We start from the raw sequence: 23,094 nt of genomic DNA, 5'->3' as shown, positions 1-23,094 counted from the left end.
TTCTGGAAAGTATTAGGAGGAGGTTGGTGTGAGAGTATGTTGGGATACTTCTAGCAAGTTTCCTACTACTTGTCCAGCGAGGATCCTTTGAGCTTTAGCTTGCAAGGTTAATATGAGCTGAGAAGGAAGAATCTTCAGTGATTGATCTGCCTCTCCAAGTCAGTGCCATTCCAAACACAAGAATTTCCATATGTAGATGAGATGCATGGAATTCTCAGTTTGTTTTGGGTACTGTTAAGTATGGTGATGGGTTTCTGCATGTGTCAGACACCCGGCTGACCGAAAAAAATGTTAAACTTTAGATCCCTATTCATTATATCTATCTGATACATTAAAATCCCTTAGTGGGAGACTTGAGAGACTTCATCGCTCCTTGGGCTACAAAGACATTTGCAGTTTCAGGCTTTGTAATAGCAATATAAGCAGAAACTCGGGAAATACACAGCAGGTGGAAGAGAAAAATAGGTCAACTTCTCAAAATGTGATAATGCTTCAGCATTTGATTTTTTTCCTTTGGTTTAAATTTAAAGAAAATTGTTTCTTTTTCTTTATTAACTAACGAGTGAAATACTGCTAATTAAATATCAAAGCACAGTAACTTGCCACTCTATTTTTCGCAATTGCTCCTGGAATCATGAGCTTTCATGAGATTTCTCAGCAAGACTTGCAGAAGTGGTTGTGGAGTCGAGTCAATGAAATGTTCTCTCTGCTGTGCTAATGCGATTTGTATGAAGCAAAGTAGATTTCTGCCACTCTACAGAAGTGTTGTTTCCCATTCCTAAGTGAAGCAATGACTAAAATTTGTGTTAAAGCCTCTTCCCATTAAACTACCTGCCAAGCTGCTCGCTGTTGCACACATTTGAGCGTTTATGCAAAGCGCATGAGAGCAAATTGAACATATGTCATTTGTACTGCTGGAAAACCAGGTTTGATTGTTCATTCGACACTGCAAGGAAACGTTACTTTGATTACTGGATGAAGTAATGTGTGGACAATTTAGATGTTAAATAATTGTTTCCTTTATTACAGTTCCAAGGTCAATAATTACACCAACAGCAAAAAGACCAATTACTTCGATATGTGATAATGGGAGCAAGCAGGTTATCAGAAAATGTAAGTATTGATCAGTATTACCTATCCCTGGGAGCTCAGCAGGCAGCTGGGGGTTGTCAGATCTACATTTCACCGACACTAGTTAAATACCTTCAATTATACCCCAAATCTGAATCACATTTGCGCATGTGTTAGCAGTGTCCACACCACAAGAATGCTTCTGACCTTCAGAAGAGGAGGGGTAACTCACATTCTTGTTCTAGCTCTGTTCCTCGGATGATAACAAGTGATGCGTAACCATCAGATGTACTTTTAGTATCTTATTTGACGTACTTTCACATGGTTGGTATTAATAGTGGAGTCCTGTAGCTCAGTGGTTAGAGCACTCGCTCTGCAAGTGAGAGACCTGAGTTCAATTCCAGGCAGGGCGAAACCTTGGGCAAGTTTCCTTACTCCACACGCCTGATAATAATCCCTCCAAAAAACCAAAAACAATAATAATAAATTGGTCATGTTCAATCTACGACTGTTTGTGGGACGTTGCTGTGCGCAATTGGCTGCCACGTTCGCCCACAAATATACAGTCAGTTCACTTTACAGTATATTCTGTGAAGCGCTTTGGGACGTCCTCCCGACGTGAAAAGCGCTATATCAAATGCAAGGATTATTATTATTATTATTATTATTCTTTCCTTACAACACTATAATTATCCTTGTGACTATTTAAGATATTTGCTGCTGTAATTTTTGGGTTTAGTGGTGAAATGGAAGTGTACCTTTGCATTTGATATAAATCCTTTCCCATCAAGAGGACATCTCAAAGCACTTTGCAGGACATACTGTAAATGGTAGTAACTGTAGGTGATTGAGGCTGTCAATTTGTGCACAGCAATATCTGCCAAACAGCTGTGAAGTGAATGTCAATTTTACTGGGTTTCGTGTGAGCAGGAGCCTAGTATACACTGAGGGGAATGGTTCAAATAGTTATTAAGATAAGTCACGATTACTATGATCTATCAATCAGATGATTCTGTTCATTTGTTAAGATCAAAACAGTGTTAGAAAACTGAGATAAATCAAAATGTAAATTATAATAATAATAATCCTTGCATTTGTCTCACAAACAACCACAAAGTAAATGACCAAGTATATACTTATTTTGAGGGATTGTTGGCCCAGATATAGGAAGAAACTCCTCTTTTCAAACAGTGGCATGGGATCTTTTAATATCCACCTTGAACAGACAGATGGGATCTCAGTTTAACTTCTCATCTGAAGGAACATGTTTGATATTTCCAGATGTTTACTGCTTAATTTAACATTGAAGATCTGTAGATTTGGTTTAGATTTGGCCGTATATTTTCGATTAATCTACCAAATGGCATCTTGTGGGTCTGAAGTGAGCTTGTCTTTTGATCTGAACATCTGAGTTATAGTATGGGAAATATATAATATAGAATCTAAATATCCATATATAATCTTTAAAAATCAAAGCAAAGTTCTGGCTTTAATGAGAAATTCTTTGGGGGAGTACTATCATGTTTTGGTACATAGAAAGAGTTAATTTTGGGGAGGATAATTTCTGCTTGCTAACTGTTCATGAAAGTGGTCTCTGATCACTCAAGCTTTATTTAAGAGCCACTTTCATGCAGGAATGGAGTGTTTGCCACAGAGGTTTACACGTAATGCAAAGCATTGAAGAGAGAAAAACAGTGAGAAGGCAATGGAAGAAACAGTGCACTTTTGATTTTAAAGAGCACTTATAAAAAGTACCTTGCTACATCTTTCTTTGCTGTCTTCTCTCCTGTAGGTTATTGACATGTTCCTTCTACTTGGATGCAGTTCCAGTTACTCAACCAAGTAATAATAATAATAATCCTTGCATTTGATATAGCACCTTATCACGTCTTCGAGACATCTCAAAGCGCTTCACAGCATTTACTGTAAAGTAAATTGACTGCACATTTTGTGGGAGAAATGCAGCAGCCAATGTGCACAGCAGTGTCAATGTGACAATGGGTATCTTGCGTATACAAAAGAAAATGACTACGACAGTCAGCAATAATGTGGGTGCATTGACGGCATAAGCAAATAAATATGGAAGAAGGCAATCTTGGTTATGGAGAGATGTAGGAATTGGAACTCAATTGAACATTAAGGAGAGTGTCAAGGCTGCATAACAACTGGTTCAAGGTGAGTTGATGCAATCACAAATGGATGCATGGAAATGCTAATAAGAACCAAATAAGATAGCTTCAGCCTTGAATAACATATTTGCTGATCAGAGACCACTAGGAAGCTACAATGACATTGCTGTAAGCACGAATCACTACTCACATTTGAAAGTAAAGAAAAGCTCTGCCCAAAGCTAAAAATAGAAAAGAGGATTATTTTCCAGAGGGGGAGAGGCTTGGTAGTGTTAGTGTTCAGAGGGATTTGGGTGTCCTTGTACACTAGTAACAAAAAGTTAGTATGAGGTACAGCAAGCAACAAGGAAGGCTAATGCTATGTTGGAAACATTTTTTCAATTTGTGGAATTCTCTAAACCAGAAGGCTGTGGATGCTCAGCCCTTGAACATATTCAAGACTGAGGTTGATAGATTTCTAAAGGATAAAGGGATTAAGGGAATTGGGGATAGGGTGGGCAGATGGAGTTAGGTTAGAAGATCAGCTATGATCTTATTAAATGGCGGGGCAGGCTCGAGGGGCTGAATGGCCTACTCCTGCTCTATGTTTTATGGTTTTATGGATGATTTTACAAGTTATCCCATATAATGAAATCAGAGTTAAGGCCCACTGATTCCGAGCTGCTCTGGGCTATATATTACTGAGAAGTAAGCATGGATATTGTACAATTGCAAACATGCTTGCTAATACCATCAAATATTTCTATTGCACACTCTTTAGCATTTTCTTGTTCAGCTAAGTATTCAAATCTTCTTGTTGCCTTTGGGGCAATCCACAAATAGAGTGGGTTTGTTACTTTGGGTTATAGAAGGGCTAATAACGTCAATAATACCAAGTCAAAGCCTAAAATTTATACTTTTTTTTCATCCATTTTTTTCCCCCTCATCTCCTGAAGGTGCTGGTTCCACTCAATGTGCAGTATAAGCAGGCAGCAAGAATTGGAGTGCAACCTCCCTGCACACATCAGTATCCCACAAAGAGTGGTGGATTGAATGACCAAATTTTTAATATTTTTTTTTTCGGGTGATTATTACCCCCAGAAAGCGATCCACCAATCAACTAACAACCGGGTTCCTACTTACTGCTAGGTAAACAGAGGTGTGTGGAATAAGGAAACTTGCCTAACGTTTCGCCCTGCCTAGGAATCAAATCCAGGTCTTCTTGCTTGCGAGGCGAGTGCTCTAACTATGTTTTGACACACTATGATATTATGGAATATCATTGAAACATGAATACACTGTATTGTATTGACACTGTAATGCAGTGCTGTGGGAACGCTAGTTTGCCTGAGGTGCCGGCCTTCAGATGAGCTGTTGTACTAAGGCCTTGTTTTTCAGGTAGGTATTAAAGATCCCATGATGTTGTTGAAATCCTCCAGATTAATTGGTCATTCATCTCAAGGCTATTTGTGAGATTGCGCTCTGCATAAAGTAGCTGCCACATTTGCCTACAAAACAACAATCACTTTATGTGGCAGCAGTAACTGTGATGGTCTTTCAGACATTTCAACATTTGAGGCACTATAAAATACAAGTTTATGTATATCAATGCAGTGGTTGTAAATTGTACTGGAGCATTCCTCCACGCTTTGTTTGAAGCTCTTGATAAGTGCCAAGGCGCTTTTCTAACGGTATGAAAAGCTCACTTACTTTATCAACTTTTTAATAACATTGAAAAACACATTCTCTGTTCAGTGAATGTGCACCTTGATTCAAAGTGCTGGAGAATGGAGTGTATAAATTTGGCTTCCTGTTCCACATTGCTACATGGATTATTGTATTATACAGCCAGTAGTGAGAGACGTTGCAGGATAAAACCTGCTGCATAAAACCTCACAGTCTTACATATATAGTGGATACTGGTGGAGTTTGAGCAGCTGCCTGGCTCTTACTTTACTCCCATATGTCTAAGTTCCGTTTTTTGTTCGGTGAATAAGATAACCTTATACAATGATCCAATGAGAGAAAGGCACACTCCTTTAAATAGTCATCTCTGCCTCCTCTACCTCCCCCATCTCCCTGAACAACCCCCCATGCCTTCTCCATTCCCACTCTTTCCTACCACTGGACCAACCTACAATCCTTTGCCCCATTTCTGCCTCCCTGCTCCCTCTCAACCATCACCACCCATGTGAAACCCACCAACTTCTGCCTCAATCCCCTCCCCACCCAGGTGTTGATCACTCCTGCTGGTTAACACAAACAACCAGTCCCTCTCCTCAAGCTCTGTCCTATTCCCCCTCAAAACTCTGTCATCACTGCCCTCCTAAAAAAAAACACCCTTTTCCCTCTAACCTTACAAACTACCAGCATATTTCTATCTTGCCTTTCCTTGCTAAAGTTCTGGAATGCGTGGTTGTGAATCAACTTCGCTCACACCTTTCCCTCCTCTCCCTACTTGAGTCCGTCTAGTCTGGTTTCTGCCCTGTCCAAAGCCCAGAGATAGCACTTAGGTTTGATCCCCAGCTATCTTTCCTATTGCACATCTGGTCCCTGATCAGGACCACTTCCACCACATTGCCTACATCTCACCATACATCACACCTAAAACAGCTGAAACCTTCGTCCACATTTTCATCTCCTTGTGCTTCGATTATTCCAATTCCCTCCTTTTCGGTCTCCCCAGCACCACTATCCAAAATATTCAATGAATTCAAAACTGCACCACGCATATACTCACCCACACTAGACTTGGTACCCACTTCACACCAGTCCTTGCCAGGCTCCACTGGGTCGGTCCCTATCAAGATCCTCACACGCATCTACAAATCCGTTCATACCCTGACACCTCCCTACCTATCTTGACCTGCTTACTCCCCACTTCTCTACCCACCGCATCCTCTCAGCTGGATTCGGCCTCCTGTTTGACCCTTGTCCCCTCCACTCCAGAATCAGCGGCCGTGTTTTTAGCCACTACTGCCCAAAACTTTGGAACTCTCTCTCTCAATCCCTCCACCTTGCCTCCTCCTTCCCCAGTTTAAGATCACACCTGAAGACCTTCCTCTTCACTCGTGCCAACAACAACAAATGCAAGTTGTTGTTGTTGTAGCCTCCTTTGTCTTCCCATACAGAAATTGTTTCGACATCAGCGGAGAGTTCAAGTGCATCAACCTCTGATGTGTCCAGCTACCTACAGGCTTTAATACTTACAAAGTTAATTTGCTACTCTCTAATAGCTCACTATTTTAGTTCATGTTGTACTTTCATCACATCTTCAGCTCACTACTCTTGTTGCTGGATATTATAATACCAGATCAAAAGCACTGTGGACTAAACAAACATTCAACTGTATCTTAAGGCTCAAGCAGCATTCCTTAACTTACCAGAACTAAAACTAAGGTACAGCTTTGGTTCCAACAACCACTGGCATGGAGTAAAAAACACATCCCTATGACTGGCATCAAGGTATTGGTGAGTGTCCATTGCCAGAGGTTATAATGTGAATCTTTACATTTACTGGAAGCATATGTCACTGTGGGCTGAAATTGTATTGTTGAGGCCTAAATGTTTGTTCATCTGGCTTTGAATGTGGATTGCAGGAAGCTGAGATATGTGTGGCCACAGTCAGAAACATTATCATTAGCTGGGGTGATGTGTTTCTGTGACGTTAACAAGGTTAGTATACTGTTTGGTCATCAGGGAGACAAAGTGCTACAGCTAGCAATATACAGTAACTCACTATATTCCATTTAGCTTACAGAGAAGTACAAAAAATGTACTTACAGTGTGATAAATCTGAAGTTTTATTTTCCTTAGCGATGTTACAGTTAGGAGGGATTTAAAGAGGCAAAATTTAGATATTGAATTATTAATCAAATAACATTTGTCTTTACTTGCATTATAAGTAAACACAACTTTGGCCTACAGAGTCAGAAATAGCTTGCCACTCAAATTACAGTACTTATTTTGTAGTTGTGCATGTTTTTAAAATAGAGCAAATCAGAACATCTATTTTGAATTATCCACTAACTTTACAATGTTTGTGGACTCAATTGCATAGAGGATTATACCTCTGTTCTCTGGTACATGAGGTTTAAATCCATTAAGGCGAATGGAACTCATGAAAAGACTCATGAAAAGAATGGTCTTCTTTTCTGAGAAGACTGACAAATCTTGTGAACTGTAACTCCAATGGTGCGCTCTTTGCAAAGAGAAGCCATCGTCAAACCATTTTGACACAGACGGGGAGGAGGTCACATCCACCACCAGTCTTTGATTTTCAAATATCTCAATCACATTTATCAACAATGTGATGATGAATTGACACTGGTGAGAAATAAGAAATCATCATTCACAATTTTCACACTTATATGCATCGTACACTCTTTGTTGATGTAGACCTCCTGCATTGAATAATAATAATCCTTGCACTTGATATAGCACCTAATCACATTGTTGTGACTTCTCGAAGCACCCAAAAGGATATACTACGCGTATTTTGTGGGTGAATGCACGTATTTTGCCTTGGAAAGCTTCAATCAAAATGAGTTTCCTTTTTTAAAAAAATTGTGGTTGTCAGCAGGTTTTTTTGTAATTACATTGCAGGAACCCATTTTGCATTTATGCAAAAAATCATGACACAGTATTCAATATTACAGCAATTTACCAAAGTGAAGTGCATAAATCATCTTGAAAACAATATTTGTGTGAGGGAAAATGATCTCTTTTTTCAGAATCTTAAAAAGGAGGCTTTCAGCGTTCTGATAGTTCATCTTCTTATCCCTTCAGTTCTTCCTTGAACACTAACATTTCATTTTACTAAACTCTCTTTCTCTCCACATTGGCACATCAAGGGTCAGTGCTCACAGTGAATGCAATTGTGTTGCTGACCTTTTCTGTGCCTTTATTAGCAAGAAGCGACCACAAATAATTCCCTTTAGGAGCGAAGGAGACTCAAACACTCTTACCTCCTGCTCTGCACTGTCAGTTATTTCACAACAAACATCTGCTGTTCTCTCTGCCTTTTTGACTGCCTGTAGGTTTCAATATTCTCGGTCTTATTCACAAATAACATTATCAAGTCATTTCCATTAAAAGGTCACTCTCTCTAAATTCTCCAGTCCCCAAAGTGTTTGAGAATCGCTGTTTGATTTGACCGTCTGCAGTCTCAGAGCCATATCGCCGTGGGATTCCTTCAGTCGTGCCATCTGCACCTCCGAAACCCGTGACATTTCAGTGCAAAGTCAATGTTCCTGATTGAAAATCACAGGGGAGCTGAGCAAAACAACCTGTTAAAATCCCAATAACTCATAGTAAATTCAACCAAGGAGGGTTTCATAGGAAGCTCATGTAATAGCTTGTATTCAGTCAGTTATTCCAACCTCTTGGAGTTTTGCAACCAGATATTTTCAATTTAAACGATTGTTTCTTTTTTTAAAAAAAAATTCTTGCCTCCCCTAAAAAACGGCAGCTCAGCAGTTCTATGAGTACTGACATCTGTCTAATGCTTCTCGTGATTGTCCTTCATCTGTGAACCCTGGCAGGAGTGGTAGCAGGCTATTCAACCGGAAGAAGGCATCACATTCAAAAACATTTCCATTCTCACCTCACAGTCAACACCACACATTTTCCAGCATGAGGTAGATGGCTGATGATCAGGAATGGAAATGCTGGACAATTTTTCTCCTCCCAGCCTGGGGGTATGAAGGTCAATTGCAGCATCCCAAATAGATCAGCTAATTCAGCACAAACCAGGAAGCCAGTGTCACAGTGCTCTTATGTCTTTATTATTGTGTGAATTACACTGTGAAAGTCACGATCCAGCACCTCCTTTTTTTTGTTGAGGATATTAGCCAAGTCAGAGCCATCTCAAGAACCACCCACAACACTTTATTTAGCTTAAATGATTCTCATTTATTCAACAAGTAATAGGCTACAAACAAGATTTCCGGAATGAGGTACAGCGACACAAAAATAAAAAAACTCTAGGACACATGGAATATTTTAAGACCACTGAGCTTAAAAGAACTTTAACACAACATGCAACCTTATACTCCTCTTTCTGAATAGTGCCATGATCTTTAATGGCCATCTGAACAGTCTGTAGGAGATGAGCAACCAATGCTATGTGCATCTGCTGAGTACCAAGATCTTCCCTCACTTCATAGCTACACTACAGTATTAGAAAACACAACACTGTCTAAATATTAGCAATATGTCACCCATAAAATATACAGTCAATTCACTTTACAGTATATTCTGTGAAACGCTTTGAGACTTCTCAAAGACATGATCAGGTGCTATATCAAAATGCAAGGATTATTATTGTAATATTTGAAGAGGAAGAATATAAAAGGGAGTGAAGAAAAAGCACAGAATTAAACCGGTAGCTCCAATGGATGAGTTAGCACCAACTGAGACTCGATGGCCCAAAAGACCCAAAAATATGGTATGTCTGATTGCAAAATGCTATCACATACTGTGAGTGAGGTCTAATGATAACTCCCCAAATGGATGTTTGCCCAATCCTCTGGTTAAAAGGTTAGCATTTTACAACACAAAAGTAGATATGAACAGGTTTTCTTTCCACCTGGGAATAATCAAGCCATCCAATATCTTCAGTCATCTTACCAGACTAGTGTTAACAATTTCTTTAAGTACTTCCTGATGAGACGATTTCTTCAGGAAATCAACACGTCCCAACACCATTAAATGTATGAGTTCAAGAGCAAAGAAACAAATAAAAATTATGTTACCATACTGTGTTGACATTGAGCAGAACACAATTTCAGTAAAGCGTGAGCAACGGGGAATGGTGATTTCCACTTGAAATCAATGAGAAAAGGTCAGATTAAAGTGTTATATTGAATGCATTGCAACCGGCAAAGGATATCAGTTCAAAACAAATACCCATAATGGTACCTGTTATCTGATCTCAGTTAGCTCACCACTTAGCTCAATAGGTTGCACTTGCGTCTCTAGATAAAGTCATTGATTCCAGTCCAAACTTCGATCTTGATAATGCAAAAAAGTTCATTGCTGTACTGGGGGAGTGGTGCATTGTCAGAGGTACAGTCATTTAGATGAGATGTTAAACCAAGATCCTGTTTGCCTCTTCATGCAAATGTTAAAGATCCCATGACTTATTCAAAAAGAGAAGGAATTTCTTCCAGTGTCATGGCCAACAATCCTCCAAAATATTGGTCATTCATTAACTGGTTGTTTGTGGTATTTGCTGATTTGACATAGGCGCTATACCAACTGGGATACTTTTTATAATTATTATAAATTAAAATTACACTTCTTTATTTCTCACATGACTTTCATATGTATAGATGGGGTTTATTAAGCACTCCAAGACGCTACCCTACCTGAAGAGCACTAGATAAATGCAAGTTGTAATTAATTTACTGTTTCTAATATGGGCAGACTGCTCAATATAAAAAAGTTCATGTGAGAGTAGAGCTTTCTTGAAGTGATGATTAAAATGATGAGTGATCATAATTCAGCTCAATTGTTGTACAAGGGAGTAATGAAGAACATCTTGTTCCTCATGGGACTCATAAACTTACAAATAAAAATGTGGAAGCAGGGAACTTCACTTTAATAAAGGCATGAGTAACAAATAATGATAGTAATAATCCTTGCATTTGATATTTAGGGCCTTATTACATCTTCAAGACATCTCAAAGCGCTTCACAGAATATACTGTAAAGTGAATTAACTGTATATTTTGTGGACGAAAGTAGAGTATACTGTATTGTCAGATGCGAATGAGATTCTGGAAAGAAAAAATATACCTTCTTTCTGTGTAATATAAACAAAAGCAGCTGCATGTTTCTATAGACATACACATACACTCTAATAATCATCCTTGCATTTGATATAGCGCATTAGCACATTAGAAGGTCATCTCAAAGTATTTTGCAGGCTTTATTGTGAAATGGAGGGACAGTGAGTTTGTTGGCAAATGTGACAGTATACCATAATTGTGCCATGTCCCACAAATAGTCAGGAAGTGAATGACCATTTTTTTATTTGAGGGTTTATTGTCCAGTACACTGGGAGAAACTCCCTTCTCTTTTCAAAAAGCACCATGGGCTCTTTAATGTCTAGCTCAACAAGCAGATGGGACCTTGGTTTAACGAAATGTCAATAATATGAGTCCGAAAACATAGATTGACTGTGATTGCTTGTCGGCCTCTCCAATTCCTCCCTCCACAGGCTGCAGATCCTCCAGAACTCTGCAGCTCCTGTCATCTCCCGCACTGGGCTCTATGACCCTATCACACCCATCCTCGCCCGACTCCACTGGCTTCCCATCACGCAGAGGATACAGTTCAAGATCCTGGTCTTCACCTTCAAAGCTCTCCATGGTCTTGCTCTCCTCCTACCTTTGCGACCTCCTAACCCCCTACCAAACTGCCCATTCCCTCTGCTCAGCAGGTTCTGGCCTGCTTCACCACCCCCACCATTGGCAGGCGGGCCTTCAGCCACACTGCCTCCATCCTCTGGAACTCCATCCCGCAGTCCCTCCGCCTCGCCCCTTTCCTTGCCTCCTTCAAGACCTGTCTCAAGACCCTCCTCTTCAACCATACATTCGATCATCCTCCTTCCCCCCTTGTCCTCCACGCCTCCCTGATCCCGACCCCCAGCTCGGGTGCGAAACACTGATTGTCCAGCGCCTTGGGACGTCCTCCTGATGTGAAAGGCGTTATAAAAATTTAATTTTTTTGTTGTTGTAGATGGCAGCGATTAAAGATCATACTGTTTTTATTAAATATTCAAATGAAGGAGAGAAAGGCACATTCAGCTGGAAATATAAGTGTATATGAAGCAAAACAAAAAGAGCAGATCCTTAAAGCCTACGCAGTCAGAGTTACATCATGATCCAATTCTGTTGACTGCAGCTGTTACTGTATTTAATGCAATCCATCTAAGAAATCCTGCAGTTTACCTCTGCACAGTAATATTCTACTATCGTCAGACTTGTTCAGTTCTTGTGAATTGAAATTCTGTTTTGTTTAGACGCTCATATTGCCTCCTGTTTCATTCTCAATCTCATATCTCCCCAAATATTAAAAACATGTTGGACTCAGGAAGAAAATTTTGCTCCTTCATTACAAAGCGGTTTGTAGACCATCTAGAAAATGATCATGTGAAATGAAATCACATCTCAGAGGCCATCTGATTTGCTCCCTCCCCTCACCTCGTTCAAGGCCCGTCTTAAGATCTGCCTCACTCACCAATTTTGGTAATTTATCCCTCTCCACCCTTTGGCTCACACCCCAGCTCAGCTGCCAAGCCAGCATTGTTAAGTAGCTTCAGCCATTCCTCAGATGCAAAGGTGCTGTATAAATATAAATTTGGATTTTATTGTACCATGCAAATATGAATGGAGAGCATTCCACACAGATGGTGGATAAAGTAAACTCTTTATCTTTCAAGGAACAGATTCATTCGATCTATCAATAGGCAGAAGCTTCCAGTATGTTTACAAATTGACAAATTATTTTAACCTTATATGACATCCAAAAAGAAAAGTAGGGTAAATAATGCATCAAACCTTCAGACTTATAAATATTGCTTGAGCTCCTTTCTTTACTGAAATATAATTTTTTGGTTTAAGCTATGCTTTCCATCATTAATTGAATCATGTAAAATGCGGCATATGAGGCTATTCAGTTTTATAAACTGGTGCTAGCATCTCCAATGGAGCTACTTTACTAATCCTAATTTCTTGCACTTTTCCTAACCTTTGTATTCTTTTTCAAATACATTTTTAAATATTGCTATGGGTTGAAGTGTCAATCCTTACTTGCAACAAAGCATTCATCTTATTGGCTTTATATTGATTGCACAATATGAAAATTCCAGGTATGCAGGAAGATCCAGCATTTATGAGAAAGCATTTATGAGCAGTGTAAATAATTCTTGTCTGATCACATTGTTGAAACATATCAAGGCACTAATCAGGATTTTACTGCAAAGTACTGTGACTGGGAATTTCTAGGTGAACATGGCAGACAATTTGTGCACAGCAATTTCATTGGGATAATTGCAGTCCAGGACACCGGGAGAAACTCCTTTGTCTTTTTGTGTCAGGCCAGTTTCTAAATCATTGTGCTCAAGCAAAACAATAATGGCGGTCAAAATCTTCACCCAGTTTCATGTCAAATCATTATTCTAAAGTAAGAGGGATGGTCACACCCCAACTAGTCAATACTGTATTTAAGAACTGATTTCAAGCACAATTTTTGTTGTTGTGATAATATCAAATCTGATATCATATCCTTCACTTCATTACTTCTTGGCAGATAATGTTTATCCTGCATCCAATGCCCAAGGTTTAATCGCCTGAAAATACAGGCAAGAACTCGGTTTAACGTTTCATGCGAAGGACAGATCTAACATATTATTCATATTGATATTCATGCTTGCAACTAACATTATTCAAAACGTCCAGGTAATCTTCTCCCTCCGTTTCACCATCAGTGGCGTGCGTTAAGTCACTATGCCCCAAAACTCTGGAGCTCTCTCCCTCAATCCCTCTGCCTTACCCCTTCCCTTCCCACCTTCAAATCCAACTTAAAGACCTTCCTTTTTGATCGTGCTTAGGGTCACCTCCACCCTCCCTGTCTGCCTGGATTGTTGTCAGATTTTGACATTGTGAAACGCTCTGGGATGCTACTCAGCTTGAAGGGCGCTATATAAATGCAAGTTGTAGTTGTACATATGTCAAATCGCTCCACACCTCGCCCCACTCTACCCTTGTGATCTCCTCCAACTCTCCTGCTCTGGCTGCTCCCCCGGTTCAACGAACACTGGCGAGCTTCCTGTCTTCCACCCAATCCACCCCACCATAGTTGAGAGAAATTTCAGTCGTTCTGCCCCCATTCTCTGAAACTGTATCCCGAAGTTCTTCCGCCTCTCTTCTTCCTTCCCCACCTTCAAAATCTGCATTAAGACCTATCTTTTTGTCACACTTTCCGTCACCTTCCCCCTCACCTAAGGCGCTTTGAGACGGAATGCCTTCTGGAGAAGCAGTGTAAATGTAAATTCTTGGTGTCATTTTTCACTCCTGACAGTAAACTGATTGGCGCTGCATTTTGAAAATTTGTCAGGGGAAAGAATTCAGCACAGAGGTTACTGCAAGCAACTGAGCCATTTTAAAACCAAAGCTGTTGTTACATTGTTTAGACCCTAGACTAAAAGCAGATGGGCACTTTTACAGATTCACTATCTGGGTTTAACAGAGCTTTGCAATGATTGGTTTTATTGCACTTTTGTGGCATTGAGGCAAAATTTAAAAACAAATACTTGGAGGGATGTGATTTTTATTGTGCAACAGACAAGGTCTCAGACATACCTGCTCATTACAGGAAAAAATAAAGTTATTAGATACATGCATTATATTTTTAAAGTAAAATATTTTTGCAAATGTTGTATAAAAGCTTTCAGTAAGCTAAACTCTTATAAATCCTGTGTCATCAAGACAAGGATTGTGTTGGAATCCTGATGTGAAATTTGGCAGATGCTATACTGGGAGGGAAGTTGCTGTGACTTAATAGCCATTTAGTGCTTTCTTTTGTCATTACAAAGAGGGTACTCTAAGTATTGTCAGTGTAAATTAGCACAGATTATAGTTATAGACATTACAAACATCACTCTGATTTTCAGGGATGGAGCCTTAAATGGGGAGCTGGCCGACAATTCCACCAAATAAGATTGGTCATTAACTCTATGACTGTTTGTGAGACATTACTATGTGCAAAATTGGCTGCTGTGTTTACCTACAAAAATACAGTCACACCACTTTACATTACATCTTGTGAAGCACTTTTAAATGGCTCAACAATGTGATAAGGTATTACATCAAATGTAAGGGTTATAATTATAAAGCTAAATGCAAGAAAACAGGCTAAATTCATCTGAGACTGCAAGAGTCTAGGGTCAGATCACTTCTGGTAAACAGCAGAAATTCAGACAGGTGAGATTTGGCTTTCTATTTGATGAAGACTATAGAGAATATCTGCATGTAACGCTGATCTGCATATTTGGAAAACCTGTGTGTGCTGTCTCTGCATAAATCCCATAGTGTATAACAGAACAGCAGTGTTGGCAGGAAAACTACCACTATCACATGCATCCACACCTGTTCTAAAATGTTCAGAAAATTTATCTTAAAAAGATAAGTTGCTGCAATGAAAGGAAAAGCCTGTTTCTGATCCAGTGATTTGCACTGACTCAGGTTTATTTCAGCTGAAGAGAGCCATTCGAGCATTGCAATGACTAATTGACTGACCTGCAAATTATTTTATGATTGAATCTAAACATAAATACAATCAAGTCAATTCTTGTTAGGAGCAAGTGAAAGAGTGATTCAAACAGGAACCGGTTGTCACTTGCTACCGATTGGTGACAAAATATTGAGCCTGTTCCGTCATTTTTGTACATCACAACAGATCTTTTAATCCCATGTTTCTGCCTTTTCTCCATATAGCTTAATACTTTCACTTCCCAAGTATCTATTTATCTCTTTTAACCATCTCAATCGATTCTGTTACATGTATCCGAGCCTGTTGGGCAGTGCATTCCACATTCTTTATATAAGGAGAGCTGATTAACGAGGGAGATGAGCAAAGTGTGTCAAGCGGGGAAAAGAAGCCCAGGGATAGGGTACTAGCGAATAGGACTAATAGCCTGAAGTCAGAATTAAGGGCGCTATATCTGAATGCGCGAAGCATTCGAAACAAAATAGTTGAACTAAATGCACAAATAGAACCAAACGGGTATGATCTAGTAGCCATCACCTAGACATGGTTACAGGGAGATTAAGGGTGGGAGGTAAGTATTCCAGGGTATGTGGTGTATAGAAAAGATAGGCAATGTGGTAAACGAGGAGGGGGGTGGCCCTGCTGATAAAGGATGGGATAAAAACAGTAGAGAGGAAAGATTTTAAATCAGAAAAGCAGAAAGTAGAGTCAGTAAGGGTAGAGGTACGTAACAACAAGGGGCAGAAAACTCTAGTGGGAGTAGTTTATAGACCCCTGAACAGCAGTCACAGTATCTCTCAAGGTATAAATCAGGAAATTAGCGGAGCATGTAGCAAAGGAAAAACATTAATTGTGGATGATTTTAATCTGCATATAGACTGGAACAAACAAATTAGGAAAAGTAAGATAGAGGAAGAGTTTATAGAATGTATTAGGGATAATTATCTAGACCAGTATGCCGAGGAGCCAACCAAGGAACAGGCCATATTAGACCTTGTTTTGTGTAATGAAGCAGGGCTGATCAGCAAACTGGAACTTAAGGCTCCTCTAGAGCAAAGTGATCATAATATGATGGAATGGAGCATTAAGTTAGAGAGAGAAGTAGTTAAGTCCGAAGCAAAGGTCTTAAATTTAAGCAGAGCCAACTTTGCTGGTATGAGAGAGGATTTAGCTAAAATAAACTGGGAAATTAGACTTCAGGATTTTCAGCAATGGCAGACGTTTAAGGAGAATATGAGGTTCAAAATTCCCAGCAAGCACGTATTCCTCTGAGGAATAAGAATGCCACGGGAAAGGTGGCCCAACCGTGGCTAGGGAAAGTATAAAGTTAAAGGAAGAACCCTATAAAACAGCTAAGATGAGTAGTAAACCCGAGGATTGGGAGAACTTTAGGGATCAACAAAGGAGAAACAAAAAAATGATTAACAGGGAGAAAATGGAATATGAGGGCAACAAGGAACATAAAGACAGACTGCAAGAGTTTTTACAAATATATAAAGAGGAAGAGGCTGTCAAAGGTAAATGTGGGTCCGTTACTGTCAGAGACAGGGGGAAATACAGTAGGGGACAAAGACATGGCAGAGCCATTAAACAAATACTTTGCTACTGTCTTCATTTTAGAAGACACTGAAAACCTACCAACAACAACAACAACAACAACAAGATTCCATTTATTGAGCGCCTTTCACGTCGGGAGGACGTCCCAAGGCGCTGTACCAAGAATAGAGGGGAACGAAGAAGACAATGTTAGCGAGCAACTTGGGGAAATTAATATTAGTAAAGAAATGGTTTTAGGTAAATTGTCAGGTCTTAAAACTAATAAATCCCTTGGACCTGATGGCCTACATCCTAGGGTTTTAAAAGAGGTGGCTACTGAGATAGTGGATGGCTTGTCTTTGATCTTCCAAAATTCTCTGGATTCTAGAACGGTTCCCATTGATTGGAAGATTACAAACTTAACACCACTATTTAAGAAGAGTGGGAGAGAAAAGATGAGGAACTATAGACCAGTTAGTCTGACATCAGTGGTAGGGAAAATTCTTGAGTCCTTAATTAAGGATGTCGTTATGGGATTCCTGGAAGACCATAACAAGATTAGGCAGAGTCAACATGGCTTTACAAAAGGGAAGTCATGCTTAGCTAATCTTTTAGTTTTTTGAAGATGTATCTAGTAGGTTAGATAGGGGGGAACCAGTAGATGTAGTATATTTAGATTTTATGAAGGCATTTGACAAAGTGCCACACAAAAGGCTATTGCACAAGGTTAAGGTCCACGGGATTAATGGGGACATATTAGCATGGATTGAAGAGTGGCTAACGGGTAGAAAACAGAGAGTAGGGATAAACTGGTCATTCTCGAATTGGCAGGATGTGACCAGTGGAGTGCCACAAGGATCATTGCTTGGGCCTCAGCTATTTACAATTTACATCAATGATCTAGACGAGGAAATTGAATGTAACATATCTAAGTTCGTGGATGACACGAAACTAGGTGGGAGAGTAAGCTCTGAGGATGATGCAAAAACATTGCAACGGGATATAGATAGGCTAGGGGAGTGGGCGAGTAGGTGGCAGATGGAATTTAATGTGGGGAAGTGTGAAGTTATTCACCTGGGTAGAAAAAATATAAAAACAGATTATTTTCTAGAGGGGGAGAAATTAGATAGTGTTAGTGTTCAGAGGGATTTGGGTGTCCTTGTACACCATTCTCAAAAAGTTAGTTTGCAGGTGCAGCAAGCAACCAAGAAGGCGAGTTAGCGTTAGTGTTCATTGCAAAAGGTTTAGAGTACAAGAGTAGGGAAGTCTTGCTGCAACTGTATAGGGCCCTGGTGAGACTGCACCTAGAGTATTGTTGCAGTTTTGGTTTCCTTGTTCAAAAAAGGACATACTTGCCCTGGAGGGGGTGCAGCGTAGATTCACTATGTTAGTTCCTGGGATGAGGGGACTGACCTATGAGGATAGGCTGAATAAACTAGGGCTGTATTCTCAGCGTACAGAAGAATTAGCGGAGATCTTATTGAAACATATAAGATTCTTAAAGGGCTGATAAAGCAGCCACTGAGGGACTGTTTCCCCTGGTAGGAGAATCTATAACCAGGGGTCACAGTCTTAAAATTAAGGGTCAGACTTTTCAAACAGAGTTGAGGAAACATTTCTTCACTCAGAGGGTAGTGAATTTATGGAATTCACTACCCCAGAAGGCTGTAGATGCTCAGTTCTTGAACATTTTCAAGGCTGAGACTGATAGATTTTTAAAAAAATAGAGGGATTGGGGGATATGGGGATAGAGCAGGTAAATAGAATTAGGTCAGAAGATCAGTCACAATCTTATCGAATGGCGGGGCAGACTCGAGGGGCCTAATTCTTACGTTCTTATGTTCTTAATTACATCTGATATAGCACCTTATTGCATCAGAAAGATATCTCAAAGCGCGTCACAGAATGTATTGTAAAGTATAGTGACTGTGTCTCTTGTAGGCAAATAAGGCAGCCAATTTGCACACATTAATATCCCACAAACAGTTATGAAGTGAATGATCAGTTTTAGCCAAGGAAATGTTGGCTTGGACATTGGGAGAAACTCCCTTCTCTTATCAAATAATGTCATGGGATTTTTAATGCAATAATCCCTATTTTACCAGACTTCAGGTAGGTGGAATTTGGACTTAGCTGGACTGGTCTGAAACCAATTTTTTAAAAAGAAAATCTGTTGGCCCTTGCCCACACCTCCAACAACACTGCACATGCCCAGCACTGCAACCGAGTGTTGGCTTCAATTTGTTAATTCAAAGTCCCAATGTGGGGCTTGAACTGACAGCCTTCCGACTCAGAGGTGAGAGTCAATCCTTGTTAGGAGCAAGTGAAAGAGTGATTCAAACAGTAACCCATTGACTCTTACTACCAATTGGTGACACAATATTGAGCCTGTTATGTCATATTAGTACATCATTGAGCCAATCTGGCACACAGGAAAAGAGCAGGTAACTGAGATTTGGATAGATAACTTCTTGGAGGAGAAAATCCTGACATGAAAAAATAGACCAAATGGCTTCTTACCGTGTTCCTATCAGAAAAGACGTGTCAAATATTACAATAGTTTGTTGCAAAAAATATAACTATTTATTTCATATATTATTTGATATATTTCCTTAGGATTGACCCAGAAAAATATTTGAAGGAAAATATATTTCCACAGAAAGTTAGTTTCTAAGCCTCTGACTTCAAGAGACTGAGCCATCTGTTTCTAAACTTCTAATCAAATGGAATTAATGATATTATACCAACAGAGCCCTGTGGAGTTTGTTAGTCTCGCCCAGAACTCAAACTATAAATTTCACACATTTTAAATTACTTCTTCGATCTTCCTGCTTATCTCGTAAATCAAGTTGGAAGCTGTTCAAAATCTCATGGCTTCAGCAGGTAAATTGACCACAATTTGAGTTCAAATGTGGAGTTTGTCTAGAAATAACAAACTGAACAATGTGCAAGGCAAGTCCTGTACTTGATATCTAATCTGACTCCTGCTTTAGATTGAGATAAAAGATGTGCTTGTTCTTGTAGCAAAGAAGAATAATGATTCCTTACTATTCTTGGTCTATAGTATGCCTCTGACATGAAACATAGGCATGAAAATGTAACACTTGATGTGATAAATCATGGTGATAGCTGGTGACATGGATATTTATTTAGTGGCTTAGCATTAATATGCACTATAATGATATTTGAGTTTTTTTTATATGCTGGTACATTCAGCTCCCAAATTTGATCAGGCTGCGTCAATAATAATAATAAACCTTCATTTGATATAGCGCTTTTCACGTCTTCTATACAACCACCATATTACATTTGTACAGCGCCTTTCACATTGGGAGGACGTTCCAAGGCGCTGGACAGTGTACAGCATTTCAGACCCGAGCTGGGGTCAGTGGGGGAGAAGGAAGAGGAGGGGAAGAGGGGTGACCAATGGCATGGTCAAAGAGGAGGGTTTTGAGGCGGGACTTGAAGGAGCCTAAGGAGGGGGTGAGGTGGAATGACTGCTTCACAGAATATACTGTAAAGTGAATTAAATATTTGTGGGCGAAACGCGGCAGCGAATTGCACACAGCAGTGTCCCACAGACCATCGCGGATTGAATGACCAAATTTTTTCTTAAGAATTATTTCCCTGGGGAAAGCAATCTGCCAATCAACTAAAAACTGGGTTTCTACTTAGTGCTGGTAAACAGAGGCATGTGGAGTAAGGAAACTTGCCCAACATTTCGCCCTGCCAGAAATCGAACCCAGGTATCTCGCTTGCGAGGCGAGCACTCTAACCACTGAGCAACAGAACTCCACACAATGTCTCTGTAACATTATACACCCACGGATGTATTTGTGCTGCAAACTCTCCCACATTATTTGTAATACTTCCTAGTATTAGTGTAAAAACGCAAGGAAATGTTGGAGCTTTGGAGGTGAGTGTGAAGTATCAGGTCATCCACAAGGCTTTTAACAGCAAATGGCAAATCTTTATCTATGTACTTCTGGGAACCATTATTATCTTGGAACCCATTTTTATTCTAACCTTTTAATGTTGGTCTGGAATGCAAAAACACAAGGTATCGATTTTCTTTGTATGAAATTAGACAGCGGAAGGTAAACTTGCCTGAAATATTAATAGAAATATAAAAAAGTGAACTAAAAAGCCAGCCATGCATCACTTTATTCTTTTCTAAACAAATACTGATCTGGATTACTGGGGGCAATGTATAATGGTAGCAACACCTCCCCTTATATATTGTGGTAATGATGATGACACAGACAGAATGACACAGACAGATTGCATTCCTGTGGGATTGCATTAATAAATCCCCAAAGTTGAAGGCAGCAATTAAGTACAGAAGCAAGTTGGAATTCTCTCACACCACTATTGCCACCACCAACTACAAGCAATGTTTCTGTCCTGGAAAATTTAGAGAAAAAATACAATGTATTTTCTTCAAAATTATTGAATTTCATCTGCTTATTTCTCTGCATCATACCACCTCCTTCAGTTAGCTGTCTGCTTTCCACCAGTTCCACCAGTGTCCATGGGAATAGACTATATCTGTTACTATCTATATTTCACCTACAAAATATACTTTAAAGTATATCATGTGAAGCACTTCGAAATGTCTTGACAATGTGATAAGGTGCAGTAACAAATGCAAGGATTCGCATTATTATTATAACTCTCTAACCCATTATATGTTTGTAAAGGTGCATATTGACTCAGCATTAACTGCTTTGTTTGGAAGTCTGTGCCACATATGGGGAAACCTCATTATGGCAGGGCCCAATGTGTATCCCACCAGGTTAAAAACAAAATGCTAAAAAATGGCTAAGTTCTGGGTCATCAGATCATGGTCAGCATCACCTCCTGTGTGCTTGAACAATGTAATCCCAAAGTTTCTGCTCTTTCCCCATATCATTTTATATTCCTTCTTTGGATTTTATTCAATTCCCTTCTAGGAACATAGGAACCGGAGGAGGCCATTCAGCCCTTCGAACCTGTTCTGCCATTTAATTAGATCATGACTGATCGGTACCTCAACTAATCCTTTCAATTTCAAATGTCTTAAATGTTGTTACGTCATCCGTCTCAATAGTATTCTATGTTTTTATAACCTTTTGCATGATAGTATTTCTTCTAACCAACCTTTAACTTAACTCGTCCAGTTACATACAATTCTTAACTTGTGCCAAATTGTTACTGATTTACTGGGATAATCTTTCATTATCCAGCCCCTTGAAATCTTTCAGAATTTGTAAACCTCTGTTCGATTCCCAACAAATTACCTCGGTTCCAGCAAAAACAGAGGTAATTTTTCAAGCCTTTTACCTTCATCCCTGGTATCATTAGAAGTGGAACAGTGTGGATTTAATGCAATGGTAAGATTTACTGTGCAGTTTACAATGCAAATAAATTATGAACAAAATGCTGACTTGCAAAAGAAATGTCATATTAATTCNAAAAAACTATCATCTTTGAAATAATTAGTTATCAGAACACCAGTCAAGTGAAGTTGAGTAGTTGAACTTGCCAAGCAGGTACCAAAGTATTTGACTGTAGGTTTTAAGCACTAAAAAAATGTTGCATCCTGATTGAATGTATTGATTCATCTATCTAATGAAAGATAGCTGGCTATCAACAGTTAATTGTGGTTGGTAGTATGCCCACTGGTACTTTGGATTGAATGTAAGGTTAGACTTTCAAGAATAAAAGTGACACAGCATTATTGTGATGCGGACCTGAACTTCCTGTAAATTATATTAAAGTGTGACTCATTCTCATTAGTTTGAGTCTGCGTTTCCTGCTGGCAGCTTCCTACTCCAAAAGCAATCAAATAGCTCACTGCACTCCCCAATCAGAATTCATTGCTATTTTGCTGCAGTGCGACACACAGTCCAGCAGGGTCACTGAAGAGGAAAGCAAATATCAGATCAGACAGTCAAACCCCAGCGGATTCAGTCACACTAAAAGTGCACAAACCATGTTGCAAATATTTGGGTGGTTTTGCCTCTATGCCGCAATAGAATATTTTTTCAAACAGCAATATTCTGCATACAAATAGCAATATTCTGCAAAGTAGCTGCATTCAGATCAGTTTGGATTTGGACACA

At 39.5% G+C, this 23,094-nt stretch overlaps 1 pseudogene; it reads left to right on the top strand.

The window, feature by feature from the left end:
- The window catches only part of LOC121850037, a 74,501-nt pseudogene that overhangs the window by 5,781 nt on the left and 45,626 nt on the right, over positions 1-23,094 (top strand).

Source organism: Callorhinchus milii, unplaced genomic scaffold (genome assembly GCF_018977255.1).
Source record: "Callorhinchus milii isolate IMCB2004 unplaced genomic scaffold, IMCB_Cmil_1.0 Scaffold1, whole genome shotgun sequence".
Classification (NCBI taxonomy): Eukaryota; Metazoa; Chordata; class Chondrichthyes; order Chimaeriformes; family Callorhinchidae; genus Callorhinchus; species Callorhinchus milii.
This window is presented reverse-complemented; position numbering and strand designations above follow the sequence as displayed.